The following is a 26631-nucleotide window of genomic DNA, read 5'->3' as shown; positions in this document are numbered from 1 at the left end:
TTGGGACCATGAAGATGTGCCAGGTCCTGGAGGGGAACTCACACTGACTTTGTTCCTCCCTGGTCCTCTTAGCTCTGTGTGGCAGCTAAACCAAGGTCACTAACTTTTTGGGAGCACTGGCCATGGTTCAAATTTTGAGAGAGGGTTGTGAGCATCAGTCATATAATGGCTGTCATGGGGGGCAGGGCAGCATGGCATTTCACAAAATCAAAGCAAGTACAGTCATGATGAAGCCTTTTCCATTAATGTTTTTCCATAGCAGAAAAGGCTTAACCTGTTGAATTTCTGTCTATCATACAACTGTTAAAAACACAAGAAACCCAGCCAGATGAGTGGGATATTAATAATAATAATAATAATAATAATAATAATAATAATAATAATAGTTGTTGTTATAACCCTTTCCCCCCCCCATGCCAACCCTAAACCAAATTCTAGGCTGCCACTTGCCTAAAGGTAAGCCCCATTAAATAGGGAGAGAATTACTTCTGAGTAGACATGTATACCATTGTACTGTAAGTTAATTATAATTCTTAATGAGGGCCTGGACATTAGTCCTTGCACAACTATAGACATGTCTAAGCCTCTCTGCAAAGTTTTCACATTTCTCTGACCACTGGTCATGCTGGCTGGGCCTAATAGGTGTATCCTATCTCATCCTGCTTCCTCAGTCCCAGATTGTGAACACTGCTATTCCTAAGAGTTATCAAAAACATCCCGATCACCCACCTCCTTGGAGCCGCTCAGATGCCTTTAATATATCTTGCATAAATTTGTATTGTCTCATTTTGTTAAGCCTGCAGGGAAAACAGACCTGGCGTCTGAAACATTAGATTAATAGTAATCTGCCTTACCCAATAAATATTGTTTTGAAATACTTTCAGAAATATCAAAGCAGCGCCACAGATACACACAAAATAAGATTATGCTTCTTTTAAAGTAATTTCATCCTAAAACTCCATTTGCTTCAGATTTTTGTTTTATGTCTTTATGCATGTTCTGTTATCAATTTATAACCTCAACTGGGATTTCATCTAGTTTAAAACAGAGACAAAAATGATGATCTAGCATGCTACTTTTTCCTAGGGTTTTGTTTTGCTCAACCTTTTCTAGAATCAGAAAATTGTAGAGTTGGAAGCGACCACAGGGGTCATCTAGTCCAATCCCATGCAATGCCTTCAATGTGGGGCTCAAACACAGAACCCTGAGATTATGAGCCTCATGCTCTACTGGCTGAGCTATCTCAAATTACTGCTTCATAGTGATTACAGTGACAACAGATCACTACCTTAGTCTTCAATGACCTTTTCCTCATCCCAGTACATTTCAAATAGAGTTGGTCATAATATTGTGCTTCCTGGAACTATGGAAAGTGGTTATGCATCCATCTTTCATAGCTCCTCAGAACTTATAAAGCAATTCGAAGTTATTCCTTTTGAACGGTCAAGCCACAGAATCCATTAAAACTGTCACCATCATAATGTTATTATACAAAACTATGATGTGACAACATTTGGAATACTGTGTACAGTTCCTGTCACCTCACCTCAAAATGAATATTGTGGAGTCCAGAAAAGGGCAACCAAAATTATCAAGGGGACGCAGCAACTCCCCTAAAAGGTTGCAGTATTTTGGCACTTTTTAGTTTGGAGAAAAGGCAAGTTGCAGGTGACAGGACGGAGGTTTACAAAACTATGCATGGTATGGAGAAAGTGGAGACAGAAAGGGTTTTCTCCCTCATAATACTAGAATTCATGGACATTCAACGAAGCTGAAGACTGGCAGATTCACGAGAGATAAAAGAAAGTACTCTGTGCAGTGTATAGGTAAACTGTGAGACCTGCTTCAGTGCAACAGATGCAACAGTGATAAGAATCAGGGAGTGGATTCATCATAAACCTGACAACACACAGCTCAACTCTTCCACACAGCTTCAGCTTTGTCCTGCCCCTGTATGTACTGGAGCAGGACTGAGGGGCAACGTTTTTGAAGTCCCATGCCGCCATTTCCATTTCTATTGTTGTCATACAACATTATTAACACAGACCAAACATACCCTCTTGGTCCCAGAAGGGCTGTGCTTGTTTTCCTGGACAATTCTGCTCATTCATCCCAACTTCTAAGAATAAAATTATCAAGTAGAATTGTTGAACTTTTTCAAGCAAAGACCTCCTGTCCAGCAGTGTTACAAACAGAAATTCAGCAGGTACAATATTCAGTTACTGCATTGGGGTGGGAAATTCAGTTGCTGAATTTCTGCCTGTTGTGGAGCTGTTAAAGTGACATTCAGAAGGGGGTGGCACAACCTTACGTGAGAAGTATTGTGTTGCAGTTTGGAAAGGAGGCAAGCTACCTGTGGAAGTATTACTAGCAGATGAAACCAGGGGAGTGATTTCTCCCAAAAGCTCATTAAATGTGGTCTGTGGGGATTAAATCACAGCACACAACACAACCAGCCAAGTCTTCTAGGTTTCCATCCTTGTTTAGTCAGCTGCACAAAGCAAAATAGTTCTATGTCTGGCATGAGGTTTCTTTCAAAAACTACTGAGCAAAAAACAACAACAACAAACCAACAAAGCCAAAGGCCAGGTAAAATCACTGTTAGATCATCCATCAAATAGCTTTCACTGTCACCGAAAGGTTATTATGTTCTTCTAAGATTACCATGGACTGTAGGAGAGTATGAAGGAAGGCCCCAATACAAAATAAAAGAGGAAAACCTCCAAAGTGGACTGGAAATTTCTAGTTTATTAGGCCTCTTAAGTTTTGAGTGAAGACTCTTCATCAGGTCCATAGTGTTCCACATATCTTTTATTAAGAAGCATACAAGAACACAAGAGTAATGTCTAGCTCTAACATGAATTGCAAAGCTTTCTAGCAGAGCATGAGGCTGAACATTCTCTGGGAAATTAACAAGACAATAATTTTTGAATGGCAGGGTGCTCAGTCAGCATGATCAATAGCAGGATTCACTTCCTATCTCACTTCCTATTTCTGCTTGCAGTTCACTGCCCAGAGCATTAGATATTCCACAACCATCTTGAAACTCCAAGCACTGGGGCACATTAGAATCAACCAACCACAGAATGGGCTTGGTCTGAAGGTGGGTCTACAAATGCTGCAAAATGGGGCAGGAAAGTTGTGGTAGAATTGACTGCAGGTGGGGGGATCACTTTTAATTTCTTCTCTATGTCAACAACACACTGTAAATCGCAAACTGGTGCATGGGGGGGCGGGATATAGACAGCTCTATCCCTGCCCTATTCGTTTTATGGCTTGCAGAGACTTCCCACTCCCCATCACATAAGGAGCATTGAAAAAAACGTGATCCACCCACTTGTACTCTGAAGTGCTACTTACAGGCAAATGTGAATAGCTAATCCTTTCCTTCTTCCCACTCTAAATCTTTTCTTCAAGAATGTCAAAATGAACTCGTATTCTTTTTGCAGAAGGAATAGTTTGACCTAAACCTGAACTGATTTCTAATCTAATACCTGAAGGAGCATTGTGGCCTCACTTTGTGGTAAAGAGTTGAAGAAATAAAAAAGCTGCTTCTTGTAATGCCCATTCCTACTGCTACAGCTGCTCAGAACTGACGGAGCGGATTTAATTAGAATACAAAACTGAGTGCATTTTAAATGTTCAGAAATTCTATGCTGACAAAGAATTTTAAAATAATTAAGTTTTATATTCCTTCCTACCTACGTAGAAGAGTACAACTTACATATCTTTTCATCTGCGATATTTTTTTAAAAAATGAAATTATTTGCAGACTGTGAATAATATATGCTTAGATGAAGGGCTGAACAACTTTATAACCTCTTGCAGTTAAATCTTTAAAACATTTCTGTAACTTTCTCTTACCATACTTCCTCTACACACACACACACACACACCGGCTTTTAACACTGTTACATATGAAATCTTTATTTTCTGTTTGGTTTACAGTGGAGGCAGGGGGAGAGCTTATTTATAATGATTCTTGAAAATAGCCATATGAAACCAGGTTACAATTATTGGTATCAATGCAAGGCTTCTTTTGCACGTTTGAGCTCAAATATGCCGAGCAGCATGCAGTGTATATAGCCCCTATATTACTGTGCATAGTTTCCAGCTTGGTGTAGCCATCGTGTTTTTGTTATAGTTTCAACACTGAAGTTTCTAGTCCCTATGGACATAGCAATGAGCTTGAAAATATGATAGGTATGCTTACAGTGACTGACAGCTACTGGGACTGAGACACTTGAAGATCCACAGGCCTTGTGACCTGTGGATTAGAGAAAGATAGGGATGCCCATAATTGGTGGGGCTCAGCTTCCTTTTGATACAGATAAACAATCTGGGAATGTACCTTGGACACATCACACCATCAGGAACAAGGTGGACATTAACAGTCTTGATGACAACTCTATAAAAAACTGAATTCCCTGTGGGCAGTGGGCTCACTTAGTGCACATAGTGCTCCAACGCTTTTATTGTAGCCATCCCCACACAATTCATAATGCTGTATTTCAGCTCTAACATAAGGAGTGGATTGGGGATTGCATCCCTTGGAATCCGCCTCATTCTCTAGTGCTTGCTGTGATCTGTTAATATTAACTCGGAGAGTGCTCGTAGATCTATCACTTGTACATCATGTGTATTCACTGATGATATCTGAAGATACCAGTCTTTGAGGACTGTTGCAGACTTCACAGTTGTGGAACTCACTCTGCAACATACAGGAAGTGTTTCTGACAGTGATGGTGGAATCACTATTTTGGGGGGCCTCCCCTGGAGTGTATATGAAAAGGACTACACATTTTGACAATAATGACAGGAAAATGTTGTCTATGGGTGTTTCAACATGGGGGCTTTAATGTGGTTAAATGGGTGATTAGGATATTGTAAGTGGACCATAGGCAACAGCTGTGTTATTGTTGTTTTACTTACTGGATTTCCCGCAAAAAGGGATAAATCCAGATTAAAGGGCGGGGAGAGAAATATGGGCTGGCATTTTGACAACATTGTATGGACACTGCCAAAAAAAACTTGCATGCATGAAAAGCACTGATTCCACCAAAGAACACTTCTGGAAGCACACAAGGACTAATATCCGTATTATATGGCCAGTTCATATTTCCTAGGAATTGAGACTAGAAGCAGTGCAAGGTTACCTCCTCTTGTTTCTGCCCTTTTCTGAGCTGAGATCACAAGATGTGCCAGGCCACAACAAAAAAGGTTTTATTTGTGAGCAGCTATAAAAGCCTACTGCCTCCTCCTCCTTTAGAACAGGAAAGGTTGTGCCTCTATTAAAATTTATCATCATGCTTTAACAGCAAAAGCCTACTTATTCATTTCCATTTGAATTCATAGATGCCTTCCAAGAGCCTGGCACAACATAAATCCACTTCCCATTTGCTCTCTGTGTTTCATTGATTGCAATTCATGGCTATGTGGTGTGGTGAAGGATGTATCATGAGATCAGTGGTTTTCACCAGAAGGAGCCTCCGCTTCCAGCTGCCCCCACCTCAATTTCAATTTCACTTTTGGCTCTGACTGCCAATTGCCCTGGAGCTGCAGAGCATACTTTGGCCTCATCCATCAGCTAGAGAACCAAGGGTTTGGAGTCTGCGTTTATGTGAATTATTACAGTCTATTGTTAGCCACCTTTTAACTTGATTGAAAGGCAGGATAAAAATCTTCTACATAATTAATAAATAAATTTCAAAGCAAAGGTTGATAAACAGAGGGTGCTATCTAAGTAGACATCACTTCTACACCTGTCTGCTTCCTAGTGAATAACCCACAGTATCAAAGGGAATGCCCAAACAAGTGGGGAGGCAGAGACAGACAGACACACACACACACACACACACACACACAGAGAGAGAGAGAGAGAGAGAGGGAGAGAGGGAGAGAGGGAGAGAATATCTAAATGAATTAAGTTTAAATGGAATAGTAAAGCCCAGGAGATTATCTTTGTGATGCTGGAACTAATTCGAGATGTGATTTCTGCCACCACTTTGTCTAATTGTCCCTAAACTATCTGGCTGTTTATCTTTCAGATGGTCGCATGCATATACAACATCCCTTCCAAAAGTCAGCCATCGTACAGAGAACAACTTTAGACCCCCTACAATTAATTTGCAAGCCTTCAGACTCCCACCTGAATTTAAAATTTCTTATGCTAGGGATGTTGCCAGAACTTTTCAGAGATTGAGACTCCACTCAGAACTAAGTAAACATAATAATTTGCAAATTAATGAGCTAGAGTAGATGCTAAAATGTCACAGAAAACTTAAGGAACTTGGCCAAGGTCACAGAATGTCTTTATTTACAGTGCAATCCTAAACATATTTACTCAGAACCCTACTGAATTAAGTGGAGCTTACTCCCAGGGAAGTGAGGTTCAGAGTGCAGCCTCAGTCGCTTTCCACAAGAAATCTCAAAACAATTTACAAAAAATAAAGTTCCAGTACATGAAACAAGGTATGTTAGCTAGCAGAGGATCTCTCCTATGCTTGATGCTATAGGTGAGACCACAGGGAGAAAGAAATCAGCTGTTTGATGATGCTACTATGTCAAAAAATGACATGGGATTCTTGAGTCACAAAAACCTTAACCATGGCGCACTTTGACCAGTTTGTGGGCAGTTTGAACAGCAATTTATTTGAAGGAGCACCTTTCTCTACATTGCCCTACTGGATTTTAAGACTTGCAGGAAAGGCCCTTTTTGTGCTTCAAGCACCGACTGAAGCCATTCTGAAGTTACAGAATATGAGGAGAGGTCCTCTTGGGGAGCCGTAACTGCAAGGATATAGCAAGTGGAGTCCCCCAAGGATTGGTAACAGGAACCTTAAACTTGTTTGGGGTAAGCAGCAAGATGGCAAAGCTTACCAATGATGCCAAATTGTTCAGGGTGGTTAAAACAAAAACAGATTGCAAGGAGCTCCAAAAGGATCTCTACAAAGTGGGTGAATGGGCAGTAAAATGGCAAATGTAGTTCAATGTAAACAAGGGTAAAGAGATGTATATTGGGGCTAGGAACCTAAATTTCATATATGTTTGTGGGGTCTGGTCTGAATTGGCAGTGACTAACCAGGAATAAAATCTTAGGGTCATAGTGGATAGGCTGATGAAGATGTCAGCCCAGGTCTGCTTAGCAGATTCTTTCTGGCATCTGACTCATTGCTGTGAGACCAGGATACTGGACTTATGGGCCACTGTTCTGATCCAGTAGACCCTTCTAAAGTTCTCAAGATGCTTTAGCTTGGGACAGGTCCTTCTCAGTGGTGGTACATGGAATGGTCTTTCCCTCAAGTGTGGCTGGGGTCAATATGGTTCAGATTTGGTGCACACTAAAAATCCATCTCTTTCTCTAGGCTTTTGGCAAAGATGGCATTTGAGATACTGAGTTATCCGATACTGTTATGGGAAGCAGATTACGTGAGATAGTTTTACTGTATGATTTTATGGTATTTATTTATATTATTTGAATGCAACCCACTGAGAACATATGGTGAAGGGTGAAACATACATTTTATATATAAATAAAATAAACCCATATAGTCTTGCTTTGGTCCTGGTGCTTCTGTTAATGGACTCTACTGAGGGATCAGACACAAGTCCACTGCTGTTTACAACAAGCAAGTATGTTATCCATGCCATAGGTACTTGCTGCACACATACATGCAGAGATCACATGTGCTGTATAAGGTATGAAGCCACACATACATGGTTGGTCTTTTTATCTTGTTGAGAACACTGCTGATTTGTTGGAGTCTATATCGTTATATAAACACATTGTCTGTCTTCTTAATGTGATTTCTAGTATTTATTTTTCAGCTATAACTCAACTGAAAAACTTTTATTTCCCTTCTAAGCCATAGCATAGTAATGAATTTTCTCAGTGGTCCCATCAATCTCTCTGTCTCTTTGTTGCTCTTTAAAGAGTAAAGAGACAATCTTCTTTAACACAATGAAGTGGATTTTAATCAAACGCTTCTGTTGATGGGATTTTGTATACTACCACTGAGGAGGCACCAAGATAGCAGAAATGTTACCAGCTGCAGAAGATGGCTAGCTATCAAGCTAGGAGGTTAGTTTCTCCTAGCTTAAGGACCCTATGCACATATGAATACTCCACTGATCTTCTGTTTTGACAGCTTTAACCAATTACTGCCAAAAAAGCTTCCATTCCCCACAAATCACACTGCTGTTGCAGATGGTAAACTTGGTGCTCACCAGACTACAACTCCTGTCAGACTAAACCAGCATAACCAATGCTCAGAGATGATGATGGGAGTTGTAGTTCAAAACATTTAAATGGCACCAGACTGAGGAAGGGCAGGATACCCCTAATGAGTGTAATCAGTAGAATCCCCGGTGCAAGGGTTTCCATTTGTGCAGTGGGGCTTTCCCCCCAGCCTACACCCACTGAAATTAGCTCTGGGGGGTTGGGGGAACCCACAGAACAGTGCAGGGAGGGGGGAAGGGGAATTTTCCATCTGGCCTGTGCTGCTCAAACAATCAGAAGAACACAATCATATTGAATTCTTTCCATGTTAAATTTACCTTTAAAATGCTACTGTAACAAAAGCTACTTTTATAAGTAGAAAGCTGTCTTAAAATACCAACTATTGTGAGTTTCTGCCAACTTTCAAAAATATATCTATTTGCTCAAGCTGTCCCTGTCCTCTGATACCAGTTGAACAATTCCTAGTTATTGTGATAGTGATTTTTTAAAAACTGTTGTTCTACTGAATCATACCATGTATCACAGTTATTATTTTAATGAGAGGCAGTATATGAATATTATAAACAAACAAAGACACAATCTCACTTTACACTGGTTCTGAAAGACATGAACAACTATTGGCTGGTGGTTAATATTCCTTTTCTGGGCAAGGTTCTAGAGTGGGTGGTTGCTGCCAACACTAGGCTCTCTCAGATGAAACTGATTTTCTAAAGCCATTTCAATTGGGGTTTTGTATGGAAACTGCCTTGGTCACCCTATGGGATGCAACAGAGGGAGTATGACTTAATTCTCCAGGATCTCTCAGTGGTTTTTGAGATCACAAACCATTAACGCTTTCAGAGGTTCCACTCATGCCTGGACGGTCTTTTCTAGAGGACCACCAGCTCAGTTTCTAGCACTTACGCTTTGCAGTCCCGTAGAGTTCTATTCTGTTCTGCATGCTTTGCAACTTCTATATGAAACCACTAAGCTGTGCCACTGAAATGTCTAGAGTGAGGTGCCATCAATATTCAGATGACATACAACCCTACTTCTCCTTTCCATCAGACCAAGATGGGAGTGTAAAATCAGTGCCCATACAGCCTTACACAGTTCAGAACTGCAATACCCCAAGGACTGCCTGTCTCCATATGAACCAACCAATCCAACCCTGTGAACATCATCTGTTCTTTGTGTTCCTTCTTTGTGTTCCTGCTCTGCAAGGGTGGAGGCCATCAACACAAGAATGGGCCTTTCCTGTGGTCACTCTCCACTTACGGAATGCTCTTCCTGGGGCGACTTACCTGGTACCTTTGTTACATTTATTTAAGCACCAAGCAAAAACATTTCTCTTCTCACAGGCCCTTGGCTAATTAAACAATCTATGGCATTTTAAACTGTGTGTGTGTTAACTTTGTGTTATTATGGTATGTGTTTTAGTGTTATTATGTTGTAAACTGCCCAGATGAAGGTGCTGTATAGAAATTTCAATAATAATAATAATAATAATAATACCAATTTGAAAATGCAGCCTAAAACACACAGAGTAGTGCATGAAACTATTAGGCTAAAACAACAGTTTGAGAGTAGTCTATAAATGCTGTGCATAAGAAAACTATTAATACAGGTATTCAGCCTTTTGAAAATTTTACAGGCCAGAAAGTTTCATAAGCCACTTGTAGAAGTACACACCTAATGCAATGCCTTGTCCTGATTTAGCCGTCCTTTTTAGGTCTATTGATGTTAAATGTATGCATCTGAAACCAGTTGAGTGTAGCCTCCTTTCGGTTCCATAAAAAGAAATTAATTATTGTCTTGTGTGTGGCCTGTCTGAAAGACAAAAGAAGCCAAACTGTGGCATATTGAGACCACGTGAACATGCAGGCACCCAAAATGTCTTAAAAGCTGCTTTGCTCCTCTCTGGTCTTTCTACTTCTGTGCTGCACTGAACCAAACCAAGCGCTTTGCTTTTATTTCAAATGAAAGACAGTGTACACATTATTTTAACCAATTAATTAATTTCATAGTGTTATTTATCTTGGACATAATCTTGTCTCTCCATTTTTCAAATGTTTTAACCTGATTGTACTTAAGTCCACCTGTCAAATGGCTAAGATGGACTAAGGCTGGAGTTTGATAAAGAGTCAGCACTGTGATTAAATTATTCTTGAAAGATCTATTGTCAACAATATGCCACTCACCACAGGCAGCTATCCCTGCCACCTGCTTTCTTTTCTCAGTTTCTGCAAGTCTGAACTGAAGAGTACTTGGCCTATATGAGGTCCAAGTCTTTTGCTATCAACATAAAGCTATCGCTTCCTACACTCTCCTATACTAGACCTGAAGGCCCATAATAAATTGAGCTTTCTAGAATCATAGCCCTACTGCAAAGCAGACCTTTTCAGGATAGATCACTATGCCACAGCACCCATTGACCAGCTGCCACCAACTAATAACTCTTTTATATACAGTGTGGTGTAGTGGTTAAGAGCGGTAGTCTCGTAATCTGGTGAACCGGGTTCGCGTCTCCACTCCACCACATGCAGCTGCTGGGTGACCTTGGGCTAGTCACACTTCTTTGAAGTCTCTCAGCCCCACTCACCTCACAGAGTGTTTGTTGTAGGGGGGGAAGGAAAAGGAGAATATTAGCCGCTTTGAGACTCCTTAGGGTAGTGATAAAGCGGGATATCAATTCCACACTCTTCTTCTCACTTCTGACTTTCCCACTATTTCACAACCACCGCAGATTCATGAAATCCTGGGACAAGACCTTCAAACACAGTCTATTACAAAGTCTTAACTAGGTGTGCAATTAACCATATTGTAGCACATGGCATTTGGATTTCTCTCTCTCTCTCTCTGGGACATTGCATAGATAGCTTGTGAGATTTGGTGTGGAACAACCAAATCCATAGTATACTGCTAAGGAGAATGGTGAAACTGTCCAGTCCTCTAATGACACTACAGCAAGCTGAAAAGTGGTGTGTGCATATTTTAATTATTTTTTTAAGCAACTGGCATATGGCTGGGCTTCCTTGCATATGGAATCCGAGTAGAAGGTTTTGAGGTGTTCTGCTACCACTGCGGATCCCAAAAGCCTGAAACCAACCCTGCCATACAAATTCAGTACAGTAATGTTACTTACCTCTCTCAGTAGTGCCACACAACCACCCATGTGAACACACCCAAAGATGCGTCAGTACAAACATTTTTAAGGTGTCTACATGCAAACTATATATATTGTAAATAACTTGCAGTGCTGTCTCAAGCAAAACACACCGTACTTATGAGGTTGCTTCCTGGCAAGCATGTCCAGAATTACAGCCTGGGAAGAGTGTGCTGTCAAACACTTTGAAAGATTTGGAAAATTCAAGCAGAGCATCCCCACAGTCTTTACTGCAAGAAGAGGACACTTGCATAGTAAACCATCTAAAACCAGGCTCACTTGACCTGCAGAATTTAATTAGAATCTTTGGCTGCCTAGCACTTTTCCTATTTTATTCCTTTACTAACTTTAAAACTTTCTTATTAACTTGTACAACTTTACAACTTATGTGTGAAAATGAAAAATCCAGTTTCATATATATCAGGAGGTTATGTGTTTAATTTCCTCCTGGCACGCTGACATTACAGAGTTAACCCTTTAATTGATATTATTTGGGGAAGTGGAGGAAATCTATATTACAGAAGTGCTGTTTCTAATTCTGGAAAGAACTTCCTCAAGAGTCCACACAACCTACAACGCCTCTTACAATTTCATGAATGTCAGCCTATAGCTCTCAAGATGTGGATGAAATCCATCTCCCATTATCCCTGACTACTGGCCATCTGGCTGGAGTTGACTTGAATTTATTTCATAAAAATTATATACTGCTTGGTAATCAACAACTACAACAAAACAACAACACAAGTCAAAACAGAAGGACTACAGCCCTGATCGAAATTGTCCATTGTGTAGTGTGTTGCAAGAGAAGACTGAACCTTCATGCTCGAAGTGGGTTTTTTTCTAACAAAAAGCAAACAACCCCAACAACAACAGCTTAACAGAACAATTCAGGTATGTTGTCTCAAGGAAGGGAGGCCGGAGAAGTCACAAACTATAAAATGAAGTGGTAGTTGCAAGAATGATGAAAACTCAAGACTACTAATCAGTCTGACCTGAAGGAGAAAATACTATTTCAAAATGTGGAAAGTTCAGCGAGGTGCAAAGAGGTTGCTGGAAATGTGTACAACAAAGCTCTAACAGTGAAATTTTGAAAGCGAAGAAGGGAAGCAGCTGGGAGAGCTATTCTGAGCAACAGCAACAAAAGTCTGGCAGAGAAAGGGTTAACACACACACACACACACACACACACACACACACACACTCATCCCCTGCTGCTGCTTCACTCAAAACTGCAGCTTCCCAAGTAAAAACTGTCTGGGCTTCAATGCACACATTTGCATATAATGTCTAGTTTGTCCCTTAGACAGTGAAGCATAACAGTTAAGTCCCAGTCAGCAATCTTGGAGCTTTTAAGGAGCTTTTTATTCTATATTACTTTTGCAGGCTGGATTGTAATGAGAGAACAGAATTATTTTTTATCTAGAGAAACTAACTTTACATTATAAATGGAAGACACCTTACAAACGCTCAGTGGGGATGAATGCCTACATGTGGAGGAAAGCATCATCATGGCAGAAGGCTCTACCTCCCTGACCCACATGTAGAAAGCCCCCCATTTGCACAGGTGTAAAGGCAAAAGGGTTCTCTCTGTACAATGGGGAACCTGTCACACAGAGAACTACCTACATGTGTATATTCATGGGGACTCTCTACATACGGTCTAATAAATACATGTAAGTCCAGAGCAGACAGGGCCAGGACAAGACACTTTGCTGCCTGAGGCAAAGGTATCTCCTGCATTCCATGTATAAAACAAGACACACACCACCTGCCCAAGATGGCTGCCCAGTCTACCTAATGGTGGTTCCGGCCCTGGAAATGGATACTGACACTCCTCCCCTGCCCCCATCTGTAAAGTTGTTGCTGTTTTTACCATATTGGACCGAATATAAGCTGCACCTGTATATAAGCCACATCTTTAAAATTGGAGGGGGGGGGGAGAAGAAAAAATACCCAAATATAAGCCGCTCCATACCTCGCTGCTCTTGGCTGCATACTCTGAGGGGAGAGGGAAGCCACGCTGCGTTGCCAGCGGCCTTTCCCCTTTCTCGCTCTCTCCCTTCCTGGCCTTGGGGGAGAGGACACTTTGCCGCGCTCCTGGCTGCATACCGTAAGGTCATGAATATAAGCCACACTTTAACTTTTCATAGTGGGAATTTGGGGAGAAAGTGAGGCTTATATTCAAGCCAATACAGTAAATGTTGGCACCTTTTAAGTGTACAATAGAGTCTGTCTCAAGCACTTGGATGCCTAGATTCCTGGAAGTTTACCTTAGTGAGGACCTCACTTGGAAAATCAACATAACACAGGTGGTCAGAAAACACCAACAGAGACTCCATTTCCTCAGGGTCTTGCGAATGAATATTGTTAAACAACTGATGAACTCCTTTTACTGGTCCACAATAGAAAGTGTCCTTTCATACTGTATCACAGTGTGGTATGCTGGCCTGACAGCCATGGACAGAAAGTCTCTACAGAGGGTGGTGAATACAGCACATGATATCATGGGCTGTCCCTTGAGTCTGCTAGATGACATTGCAAGGGATCATTGTCTTAGGAGAGCGAGAAAAATTCTTAGGGATGACTCACACCCCAGCCATCACCTCTTTAATGTTCTACCCTCGGGCAGGAGATATAGAAGTATAATCAGCCGTACCAACAGGCTAAAAAATAGCTTCCATCCGTGGGCTGTTAGGCTGTTGAACAAAAAATAACATAGCGAAATTGACTTGTGAGGTGGTGTGTTGTTCGATAAGAGATGGTTTGGAGGGAAAGGCTTGTTCAATTTTATTGTACACAGGTTGTACAATGACAATAAAGGTATTATTATATTAGATGTGAAAATAAAACAGCAATTCACATTCCTTCCAGATGCTGTGGTTTTCTTGAGGTGATGCTGCTGTAACTGAACTAGCCAGATGACATCACCCCCAGAGAGCACTGTTGGTGGTTTGAATTGCTGTTTGTCAAGGTATCTCTGTGGTGCAGCATCTCTCTTGCTTTCTCCAAACTTAACCCTCATTCCTCATTCCAGACAAAAAGGACATTAGAGTACGCATGTAACATAGTTTGCCCCCATTCATCCTTTCCTCCCCTCATCACTCTCTCCGTTGTTGTGTTACAACTTGCTTCTCCCTTCCTTTCCCTCAGCTTTCTCTGCTGCATCACACTCACCCCTGCAATATGAAAATTAAAGCAAATCTCCTTTGATATATTATTTTTACCTTGTGTTGGTTAATAAGAACATAAGATCAGGCCAATGGCCCATCTAGTCCAGCATCCTGTTCTCACAGTGGACAACCAGCTGCCTGCTACACACATAAAACGCCTTTTACACAAATGATGCAATTAAATCATCATCAGTATTTCTTAGCTCTGACTATCAAGATTTCAGGCTCCTCGCTGAGGAAAAGTAGTTGCATTTGCTCCATAGGTTCCCCTCGAAGCCTATCGCCAAATTTATCTTCCCCACCTATTTAAGCCACTTTGAGAGTCCACCAGGAGAGTGTCTTCCCCACCCCCCACCCCACTCCAAGACTGCTGCCACAAAACAACATAATGTAAACCCTCCTTCCTCAGGCAGCATGTGCATCCTCCCTCAGCAAGGCTGGCGCCTTACTTTTCCTATGCTTGGATAGCCCTGGAGATAGTTAGCATTAATACAGCATTAGAAAAAGCTGTGGTTATTCTTGCAAGAGAGCCGCCCGGCTCAGAAAAGGGCTCCCTAGAGAAAAACAAAGCCAAATAACTGGGGGGGGGGGGGGGAGGAGTTCTTCCGTTTACTGGAATGTTCATTATTGCCAGCAGTGTTTCATAATGAAAGGAAAGTACAATTGAACCTGTATAATGAATCAATAGTATTGATTAGTTGTTCAGTTTAACTTATTGTAACAAATCAATGAAGCGTATGAATTGGGGGCGGGGAGGGGGAGCTTTCTACTGTCATGGAATTCTACAAGCAACTCTGTCCCCTCCCCTCCGTTATGGACATTTTCATATTGCTGGCCTTGTTCAAAAGTTTAAACATTAGCGAAGCTGTGCTTGCTAATCATAGTGAAAGATGAAAGCGCAGCTAACGTCATATGGCGTAATTCAGAATTGATTTCCTATTATGATAACATTTCCACTGAGGCCAGCTGTGGACTACTTCTTCAATGCACATTTAGAGTAGAGTATATACAGCTCACAGCCTTCCTATCACCCCTCTTCCAAAATAAGCTTATTATATTCTTGTTTATCATATTTGTATCCGACCCTTCCTCTGAGGAAATCAGGGCCAATATACATGCAGTTATCTTTACAAGAAACCTGAGAGATAGGTGAAGCTGAGAGATGGTGATGGGCCATCCAATATTACAAGGTGAACTTGAGTAGCCCCACCCCCCTAAAAAAAAAAAATCTAAGGCTAGCATCCAGGAAAAGGAAGAGGCTGAACCTGAATTGGAGGAGGGGGTTTCTTCCCTTTCCTCCATGGCTTTGGCCGCTTGGAACGTGGGAGTAGGGATGCTGTCTTTCCACCCACCTGCCCCAACTTTCATGTGGAATTGAGAGCCTCAATGGATGCCCACAACAGTGGGGAAGATAGAACCAGAGCGGTGGAACAGGTGCCCAAAGAGAAGAGTGTAGTCTTGTCACCTAGGACCAGGCACTGCTTTCACAGAAAGAAGCAAACCCCCCCCCCCCCACAAAGGAGAGCGCATTTGCAATCTTAACATCCCTGAAGGGCAAGTGAGTCTCATGAGGGTGGGATGGCTCCTCCCCCTGGAGGAGGAGGCAAAAGACTCCCTGCCTCCCCAGTCCAGTGGGAAAATCATTCTATTAACTGAATGTCCTCAGTCCATGCCGGCAAATCTTAATCAAAACCTCTGATCCTAGTGCTGGAACCTCACATATACAAAGTTGCATAATTTGTTTTTAGATTAATTTTTGATCCAGTACAACACAGCATATGATTTCTATAATCAACAATGACCCATAAACCTGCACAGGAGAAAAACTAAACAACCCGGGTCTTACTCTTGCACATTCTTTCGTAAGTCTTTGAAGTCTTTAAATGGTTAAAGTGTGCTAAAGAAAGGGTTAGTTCACATTAACATTCTGACTGTAAATGTAAATGCATTGAGTCCCTCTCATTTTCCTGCACCACCATGGCCACTGGTCATACCATTTAAACTTTTTTTTGTAGTGGTTCAAGCCACTGTACCCTAAGAAAGGTGAAAACAGTCCTTAGAAACAATATACCAGGGAGTATGTTTTCTTTTTACTATTCCAGACACTCACCCTATAACAAGCAACACACTTCTCTCTCTTGCTTCCAGAACAGGTTTGCAGCTGTTTTTAAATAGTTTGTTATTTCTAGTACATTAAATGACAAGGAAGGGTGAGTTCTTACCTTTCTGTATGCATAAGGACTCTTGCATCCCACTAAAGGGGAGGGGAAGGGTGAAAATAGCACTCCCCTGAAGCTCTTTTGCAGTGGAGACGCCTCCTTCCAACTATACTACTCCTTATTTCTTTTTGAGGGTTGCCTTTTAATCCTGTTGCAAGGTATTCATAATCTGCAATCCCACATTACAGCTGGTGAAACTGAGAAGATAACCAGCTGGCTCCTGATTGCAGGCAACTCATAGCAAAGCTGAGAAGTCATAGTCACAATGTTATTAATTGCTGCCAAAATACTCAAAGAAAATCTTGTTCACAACTAGCCTATGAATCCAACCTTCAAATGGTCTGCTGATAATGCTAGCACAGCACAAGAGAATTGCAAATAAACACACACATATTGAATTTGTAGGAGATAAAAATCAATTACTGTCATACCATGGATTCCCAATGATAATATTCCTTTATTATATTGTGCTCTAACACAATATAATTTTGCCTAATGGTTCCACTCTGACAAGACTGGGCGGAACAAAGTGCAGCGGATCTATTTTATTCTGACACATGTCCAGAGCAAAATTGCAGGATCTAGAAAGATCTAATATAGTAAAGACACCCAATGTGGCCTCAAGGGGCCCCGAACCTCCAAGGCAATGTTGAACACCTTAGAGCAGATGAGGAGGCCTAACCCAGGGGATGCCTCTCAAGATGTACTAGGTCTCTTTGAATCTGCTACAAGGTCTGCAGTCATGCAAAGGGGGTCTCAAGGAAGGCTTAGGTTCCAGGAATGGCCTGTTGGGCACACACTCCATGTGTTTCCACAATGGCTCAGAATCACCAGAGCCTGCTCTGGAAAGGTTTCCACCGCAACTGGAAGCTATGGTTTAGGCAGCTCCTTGTGAGAATCAAGCAGAGACTTCTCTTCTTCCTCCTGTCAGCATATCCTTCAGTGGTCACACATGCCACATATCTGCCCTAGAGAAAAGTGTCATCCTCCACAGTTGTCCCAGATTGAAGGGAACAGCTATATTTACAACCACCAACCCACTCCCCACCCCGCTTTCTGAAATGGATCTCTATAGCCCTATAGCCCTAAACCTGAAGCCAAGAGGAGGCATCAAAAATAAGCTGACTTATTATAGTACCTCTGGGTGTGAACGGGATCTGTTCCGGAGGCCCGTTTGCAACATGAAAAGAGCGCAACCCGCAGCAGCACGTCTGTGCATGCACTGGTTGCGATTTGCCGCTTCTGCGCATGCGCGTGACATCATTTTGCCCGTTTGCGCATGCGTGAGCGGCAAAACCTGGAAGTAACCCTTTCCGGTGCTTCTGGGTCGCTGCGGGACGTAACCTGAAAGAACGTAACATGAAGCGGATGTTCTTTCACGTAACATGAGGTATGACTGTACTAAATTCTATATAAGCTACTATATAAGCTTATATAATATATAAGCTTTATTTTGTGATTTGGGTTTCTGGAACAAGGATAAGCAGGTGAGTGGAGACGTAAGCAGAAGTTATTTTTTTCTTGATTTTTTATCTTCAACTAAGAAAAGATACCGTGAGCACAGCCCATATACTAAAACTTGGGCTGAGCATGTGCTCAGAGGGACCTGCTCCTGAATTTGAAGGATGTGGGGAGCCTGCAGTTGTTCAGACACTCAGTAACATAAAACTTTACAGGTATGAGGGACTATTTGGATGGTTCACCCACCAGAGACTAATGGATTCCTATGGAATCCTTGAAACTCTGAGGAATTTTTGTGTCACCACAGCTGACGGTTCTGCTGAAGCCCTGGGTCCATCTCTGGAATGAGAAGGAAAATCTCTCTCAAACCATTTTCAAATCTTAAGGGGGAAAAAAGATTGTTTGATTCCAGCCAAAGGCTATCCTGGACTATTTCCATAATAATGACTGTAGCTTCCAGAAACAAAATTCACAATCCCTTCTATGCAAACATAATTTAAATTGGGTTAACAAAAATGAAATATTTCATGGAATTAAAAGTAGGGGGAAAGCCAGTGGTATCTTTGGTCCTACAGGGTATTTTTCAGCAGACACTGATGATTAGTTATAAAACCAATGACATTGCTATTTCACTCTCACTTATTATTCTAGTCACTGAACAGCCAATATCAGAATCCCTGTTTTGTTCTATGAATTCCACTAATTTATTCTTTATTAATTCTAGCACATCATCTTTATTAAGTTACACAACGAAGTAATTATGTGGTTTTACTGAAAATATAAAAATACAAATTAGCTTCTGTCAGTAATTTAAATTCATTCTGTGATGGTGTTTCAACATCTTTGAAATTAACCAGTACAGACTGTGTGCAATCAGGTGGGACGAGTCTGCCCTTATATAAATAATGATTATATACATAAAAGGATGATTAATATTTTGCTTATGTAGCACCTTTCATCTCAAAAGGACTCCTGAAGCACCTAAAAGTTATACCTATGCGTATATGGAGTGTAAATCAGAATAATATAGGTACACTTAAATCCTGAGAAATCTACGTTGATTAAGTCAAAGCTAAGTATATGTAAATCAATAGGATTTAAGCAAATCAGTTCTTCTCTGGATTGCACCCATGATTTATAAACCCAGTGCTCTTTTTCTAGAAAAAGAGGTGCCAGAACTCACCATGAACGCCTTCCTTGTTCTCTTATAATGGCAATGACGTCCACCGGAGAGGTGCCGGAACTGAGTTCTAGAACGTTCCAGTTGAAAAAAACCCTCTGTATAAAACATATACTGGCTGTTTACAGATCTTTCTATCTTGTCTTTATTGGATGCAGAGGAGCTCAGCTTACAGTCCTCAGATAATTTTTAATATAACTCCCTAGTTTTAACTCAATCCCCCCACTGCACATGCCATTGCAGCCTCCACACGCTGGTGAGCAATTATACTGGATTGCAGCCTGATCCTATGCATTAGGGTTAAAACACTTCATAATTTCTCCCTTCTTTTCATTTTAACTCGAGTTATATTACTGTATATCATAATGAAAACAGCTAAAATTCTATATATTTTATAAAACAGAATCAAGTCTACAAAAACTTACGTTATAATTATTTTCTTAAGTCTTTAAGATGCTACAAGAGGAAGGTTCTTTGAAGATTTCAGAGCCTTGCTACCTATCAAAATTCTGAACAAATTCTTCTTTTCCACTTTCAGAGCTGGTCTGTTTTAGAAAGGGAATCCTATAGGGCTACATTTCAGTAGCACTATGTAGATTTGAATGCAGCATTCATATCAAAGTATAGCATCTTTAAAACTCTTCCCACAACCCCAGCAAGAGAGTACTCTACTGGGTGTAACAAGCTGTTCCACAACTGTGTTTTTAGCTTGCATGGCAGCAGTACTGAGCCAAGCGATTTGAACATAATAATTATGTAGAGTGCTTTTGAAAAACAAAATGCCTTTTTGCAAGGGACACTAATGGAATTTTAAGAAATGCATTCCACGATTTCTGCATTCAAAACATTCTTGGATGTGCTGCACTCAATTTAAACACACTTCTCTCATAATTTTTCTACTTTAAAAATAAAAAAGTCTCACCTGAACTCCTACAACCAAAATAGCAATAAGCACTTTAAAGTTTCTCACCAGTGACATTTTAAATTCTGGGCACATAGTTTTTAATATTACATTTCTCAGTCTTCAAAATTAGAAGTGAAGTGAGGAATTCACCAAGGTTTAGAAGAAGAAAAAGTGAACACTGGAAATCTTTTGCTAGACTATAATACTAATCTTCTTTCTGATCTTCTGTTGTCTCATGTTGTTCCCATCACATCTACTGAGGGCCAATAGCAAGCAGTGGTGTGGCACTTCATCTTTCCCCCTCTTGGTAACTGACTATGATACTCAGCCTTGGGAAGCCAGGTGAGCAACGCTGTCCCCCATCCATGTCTTCCTGCCATCCACTACTGTCCAACAGTTGCCAAAAACACCCACCTCTCTTGCCACTTTGATTATATGGCTTCCTGTCCACATTTCTGGATCTAGCACAAGCTCCTTGTCCTTTCCTTCAAAGCCCTCCAAGGCCTCCCCACCCTCTTATCTCTCCACTCTTATAACCCAATATACCCATGTCCATTGTCTTGATTCCTTGAGCTTCATAACCCTCTACCATCTGAACCTCTCCTGCTCCCTTGAAAGACTCCACCATGTCTTCTTCTTCTTCTTTGGCGATCACTCGTAGCCAAGTAAGATTGTCTTCCATAAACACAGTTTTAACAATGAGTCCATAAGTGACTGTGGAGGCCAATTCTGGATCCACATCTCCTTCCACAGTGTGGACATTGGTTTCTGGGCAGGAGTTGATCACGGTGTGGATTTGCCAAGCGTGCCTTCCTCTTAGCACATTTCTCCCTTGCGTCCTGAGTTCGAGTGTGTTTGAAGAGCCCATGAATCCCTTGCTTCAAGTGCCTCTCAGAACAAGTGCCTAGAGCCATCTCTGGTAGTTACTGCCATTCTATCTTAAAAACCACTATTTTTTTATGAGGCCTTTGGCTCAATCCTTTAGTTTTCTCATGCTCTACAGTGCTTAAGGATGTGTAACAGATATAATGCACCTTCTTTCTGCATTCTTTAGTCCTGCTTCCACTGCTCTACCCTTCGTCCTGTTACCCCTTCATCGAATGTTAAATTGTAAACTCCTCGAGAAAGGGATCTGACCTCTGTGAAAACAACATGCACCTGAAGTTCAGTGCTATATTTTCAGACTTGCTTCTGCAACCATTAGGATTAGATTTATTGGTACATAATTGAATTCTCGGAGACATAAACGTGGTGCAAACATCAAATGTGGTGGGGTGGTGGGTAATCACATGTTGCCCAGCATTACTTCAGAATGAAGATTTTAATCTCTAAATGAAATATATGCTCTGCATCCCAGAAGATCCATGGTTTAAATTCTGGAATGTTGCAAATTATTATCTGTGCCCTTAAATAAGCTTTGAGCAGGAAAATAGTCAGATCTGATGGTATACATAAATATCTATCGCAGCTATAAACTGCAGAGGATAAAGCCATTTCCCTCTCTCTAGCTGTCTGCTGAATGCTGAAAGCAAGCCACAGAATAACTTATATGTTCATTACATTAGCTGTAGGAATCCATTTTATTTTTTCTCAAAAGCAGCAGATTTCTTTAAAGCACTGAATAATACTGGAAATATAAAATTAATATTTGTCTTTATATTATGATTTTTATACTAAACAAGTACTAAAAAAAAAAAGCAATTTCAGTGTTACCACAAGGCACATTCAATTCATTATAACTAAAAAGACCCACGTGGCCAGACATGAAGGGGTTGGTGGAGCTCTCTGTATTTGCATCCTATGCATTATTAAATGCAGCTTTCAATTTGTTGTTTGAAACCCAATTATCAGGATCCTATTTACCCCCTCCAAGGAAGATGTCTGTAGCTTTCTGAATGTAATAACAGCAATATATTATGCTAATTAAGCTCTAACAAACATTGCTTTTGTTTCAGAAGGATGAATGAGGTGGCTGGTTGGTGCAATTAAGCTCAGGAATTGCCCTTCTGTAGTCTTATATACATTGTGTATATCTGTCATAAACTGCAAGCAGAAGTAGAAAACAGAGAATATATTTGATCAGTAAACAGGAGGCATTTTAACTGACACTTGCAAACACAGTTTCACATAGAATTTTGGCAAATATACACACTGCTCAAGCATCATTTCTCTGTGCCTCCTTATCCCCCGCCCCACCAAAAAGACCTTGCCTGCGCTGAAAAGCTAGCACACTAATTGGTGTGTTTAGTTTTGTTTGATGTCTTTGTGTACAGAGAAATTCAAAGCATGTTTCCTCAGAAATAAATCCTACTGGTCACAGTGGAACTTACTCCCTAGTAAGTATGCAGAGGATTGCACAGCTAAGCTCTTTACACTTTTAGCTTCCTGTCTGAATCTGTAGCCAGATACAAATATATGTATCCACATATACTATATACACAAGAAGCAAATGCCTTTTAGACCTACTCCATACCCCTAGGATCTAATGAGAGTTATTCTGTGCAAACTTACTCACATACATCTGAGAGCCTGGAAATGAGCAACACTGGCACCTACTATTCCAAGCGCATAAGAATAACTTGAATAGCACCCAATATAAGGTGATCTGAATGTTTGCTACCTCCTCTTTTTTCCTCCATCATAAGATTCTTATAAGGTGCAAATGGAGATAGCTTCACCAACAGTCAAATATATATGATGATTTTGTGACATTTTGATTGGCCAACAGGGTTAGGTATTTCCCTGATATGATTTTTTAAAAGGTGAGCCAACATGGCTGCCTTTGCTTTTGCTTTGTACAACAGAAACAGTAAATTTCAAACCTCTCTTATTCAAGAATGCCAAATATGCTACCTCCCTCACAATAGTGTTCAACTAGGTGAAGTAACCTCAAGCACATTATCTCACATGTTTAATGGTGATGATTAGGAAATCCCAGCATTAGCAATTCTCTGAAGGACTTTGCCTCACACAAACACGTGTGGGGTGCTGCCTGGAGCCATTCTGAGGATTTCATCTAATAGCAGGACATAAAACAATCACACCTATGAAACTGAAATGGTACACAGATATATTGAGAACTCAAAATATATTTTTTGAAAACTATGTATTCATACAGAATTCTGAATATTGTCACCTGTGTTTGAAGAATTATGTTTTCAGGCTAATCTTGGCTGCAAGCAGTGCTTTTTTCTGGGGGTACTCAAGGGCACACTGTACCGGCACCTTTTTTTTCTTAGAAGAAAAGAACTGGATACAAGTAAGGCATCATGGATCTCCCATTAGATCTTATTCTAATTTCACTGCAATGTACAGAAGGAAGCAAGGGATTATGTTTTATTACTTCTTAACAAGCCACAATCAGAAAGCCAGTAACACACCATGACATAGGGATGTGGCTTGCTAGGCAGCAAGAAACCATGATTTCTGGCTCAGATGTACAGAGTGGTATAGTCTAACATTGTGACATACAGTAATGTGAAGACAAAGATTCCTGGTTTGTTTATCCTGCTTGTGCCAGAGGAACAGTAAAATGGAAACGACATGTCAGCGTACACCAGCATACTGCTTGCCCATTGCTGAACTGTGGTAATCCAGGATGTTTGGCTCGTTGTTACATGTGAATGCAACCAATATCTAATGGCAGACAGAAAGCCACACCTGAACTGTACTTTATTGTGTGCCATCAGCCTTGAAGAGCCCCCACCAAGCTCATTAAAAATAGTTGTGACAAATTATTCCAATAATAGCATTATTTTGCTTTCTGCGGAGACGATGTCAATGCTGACATCTCATTACTTCAAAAGTTTTTTTATTGATCTATTTTACTTTTAAGTAAAAGTAATAATAAATTTAAAAGCCTTTCTGATTATCAGCAGAGAAATACTTTCAACTCGAACAATCTAGCAGTCACTGTAAATGCATACTAAAAAAACAAGAAAAATGAAAATATGTTTACTGAAAAAATGTGTTATTGTATTTTAGAGATTGCTGATTAGTGTTTTAGTCTTTTGGAAACTTTTTCTTCTCACTGCCATTCACTTGCTGGCATGTAATGGAGGCTGGAGAGAAAAACTGCATGTCATTTCAAGGCCAAATATAAATTCCTCTGGTGTGGCTGCTCCAAACAATGGGCATGCTGCCAACTCCTATCATCTGGCAATTAAGCCTCATTTTCCTTTCCACGTAACTAACAGAGATGTTAAATAGGATTTGGTCCTAGCAGTGGGCCCTGAGGGGGTTGCCTTGTTACTGCTTTCCACGAAGTTTTGCCGACGTTCACCTGAAGGCCTGTGAGAGAGAGCAGTGATTCTTGACGAAACAAAGTCTGACGTATAACATGTTTTCAGCTGCGTATTGAGAGGTGAGTGCTTGATTTATGAACAAGCTTTAAATGGAGTGTGCTGAACAGAAAGCCCTTTACACGCACACGCTCACCCACAACTCCACATACCTTCTTTTTAACTTCCCCCACCTCTACTTTGTTCCTCGTGAGCTTAGGACTCTGGTGGGGCATATTTAAAAGTCAGTCTTGGGAAATAAATATGGCTCTGAAAACAAAATGTCACAGGGATTGTTAACAACCCCCAGTTGTCCTGACCTTAGGGCCAACTTCTGAGGTGGTAAACCTGTGTCTGAGCTACAGCATTTCAGACTGTAAGTGGGGGTGGGGGGATTGTGTGACTGAACGCTCCTCAACTGAAAAAATTCATTCACGGGTGGTACATGCGAAGGCAGGAAAGTATGTAGAAAGGGATTGTGGGGCTGTACTGGCCTCATTCCTTGGCCCTGCCCTTGTGATTCACACCAATATCAGGTAAGCGTTTGCTCAGAGACATCTAGTGTAGAAATGTAGTGGCTTCCCCACCTCAGAAGTGCACTGTGGGGTCAAGTAGAAGCACTACACCCTTTCTACGCACATACAGAGAGCTGGACTGGGGGAGAAGACCCACAATGCATGCAGTCTTTGAACACATGGAGGTCATCTGAACGCTCCTCTTCTCAATGTGAACTACGCCATTGCAAATGTCCACACTTTGGTGGATGTGGTCATGGGAATGCTGGTGACCTCAAAACAATTTTTGAACACATAAAATAAGATATATTAATGTCCCCACTTTTCAGATTACTAAATGCTTACAATCACATTTATGGGACTGTCCACATTCACCATTAGTGTACTGAATTTTAGGACAATCACTAAAGGTTACTTGGACTGGCAGCAATCACATGAATAGCAACACTCACCAAATTTCAGATATTTGCTATAACATTACAGTGTGCCTGGTTTTTTTAGTGATCTCAACAGCTTTCAAGGCATCTACAATTATAACTGTTTTCAAGGTATCTACAATTGGATGGATAAGCTGATTTCAGTGAAGCTGTACTGTATACCATATTTTTAAAGGTTTCCAGATGAAAATAGGGACATTCCTGTGCATGTGTCCCTGTGACTAGTGGTGGAGCCTAGCAGCAAGGCCTGGTGGACAACAGTAGAGCCAACACAATTCAGTCTCATATGAGCCACAAGAAGAAAGCAGGAACCAAAGGGGGCAATCAAGCCACTAATTTCAAAAGCAGGTGAGAAGTCAGATACTACAAGGCAAGTCAAATACACATAATGTGCACACAATACACACATATGCACTGTGGTTTCTTAGCATTGAGGCTACCCTCCCTCCCCCAATCTGATGCACTCTATATGTTTTGGATTACAATTCCTATCACCGTTTACCATTGGTCTTGCTGGTGGGGATTGATGTGAGTTGGAGCCAACTGCAGTGCCAGGCGAGGAGTTCCTCTATTAGCTACTCTGTACAGAATTGGGACAGTTAGATGTTAGGGTAATTGACACCTTAAAAACAACAACAGATAAAGTCATTTTCCCCATTTGAATATAATGTTGGATGTAATACTTTAATATAGAGATAATCTCTATACCATCACTTCAGAGCAATCATTTTAATTACTTCCCCTGTGGTTTTTAAATCAATGGGAACTTCAGATTGAGATTAATTTATGGCAAATCCTCTATGACTTTTGCTGTAGCAGCATATTTACTAAACAAGGCCTGTTAATTATATTACAGTAACCCACAAATGAAGATGTATAGATCCTCATCCCACAAGGATAGGTCTTCCTGTGTTGATGATACTCTTCTAAATTTGAAAAAATATAATAAAGATGCCTCAACCTCTCGTCTAAAGGTGGAGAGATTCTAAAAGGAAGCTACCGCAGGGCATACACACAACCATTTCCTTGCCAATGTGCCAGAAAGTATTAGATCTGAACTGCTTAAATAACCATCAAGCTA

At 40.8% G+C, this 26631-nt stretch overlaps 1 protein-coding gene across 16 annotated transcripts in view; it reads right to left on the bottom strand.

Moving 5' to 3' along the window:
- KALRN (kalirin RhoGEF kinase) overlaps nt 1–26631 on the bottom strand; it is a 510268-nt gene that overhangs the window by 328248 nt on the left and 155389 nt on the right. Inside the window, exon 1 of one of the 16 annotated variants that reach the window (XM_081869920.1) lies at nt 13655–13921. The exons of the other annotated variants lie outside the window; for them this stretch is intronic. The gene's annotated coding sequence lies outside the window, so the exon portion shown is untranslated. Of the gene's footprint in view, nt 1–13654; nt 13922–26631 lie in introns of those variants that run through there. 16 annotated transcript variants of the gene reach the window in all.

The sequence above is a fragment of the Podarcis erhardii genome (assembly GCF_964252035.2).
Source record: "Podarcis erhardii genome assembly, chromosome: 1".
Lineage (NCBI taxonomy): Eukaryota > Metazoa > Chordata > Lepidosauria > Squamata > Lacertidae > Podarcis > Podarcis erhardii.
The sequence above is the reverse complement of the archived record's forward strand: the minus strand, read 5'-3'. Positions and strand labels throughout refer to the sequence as shown.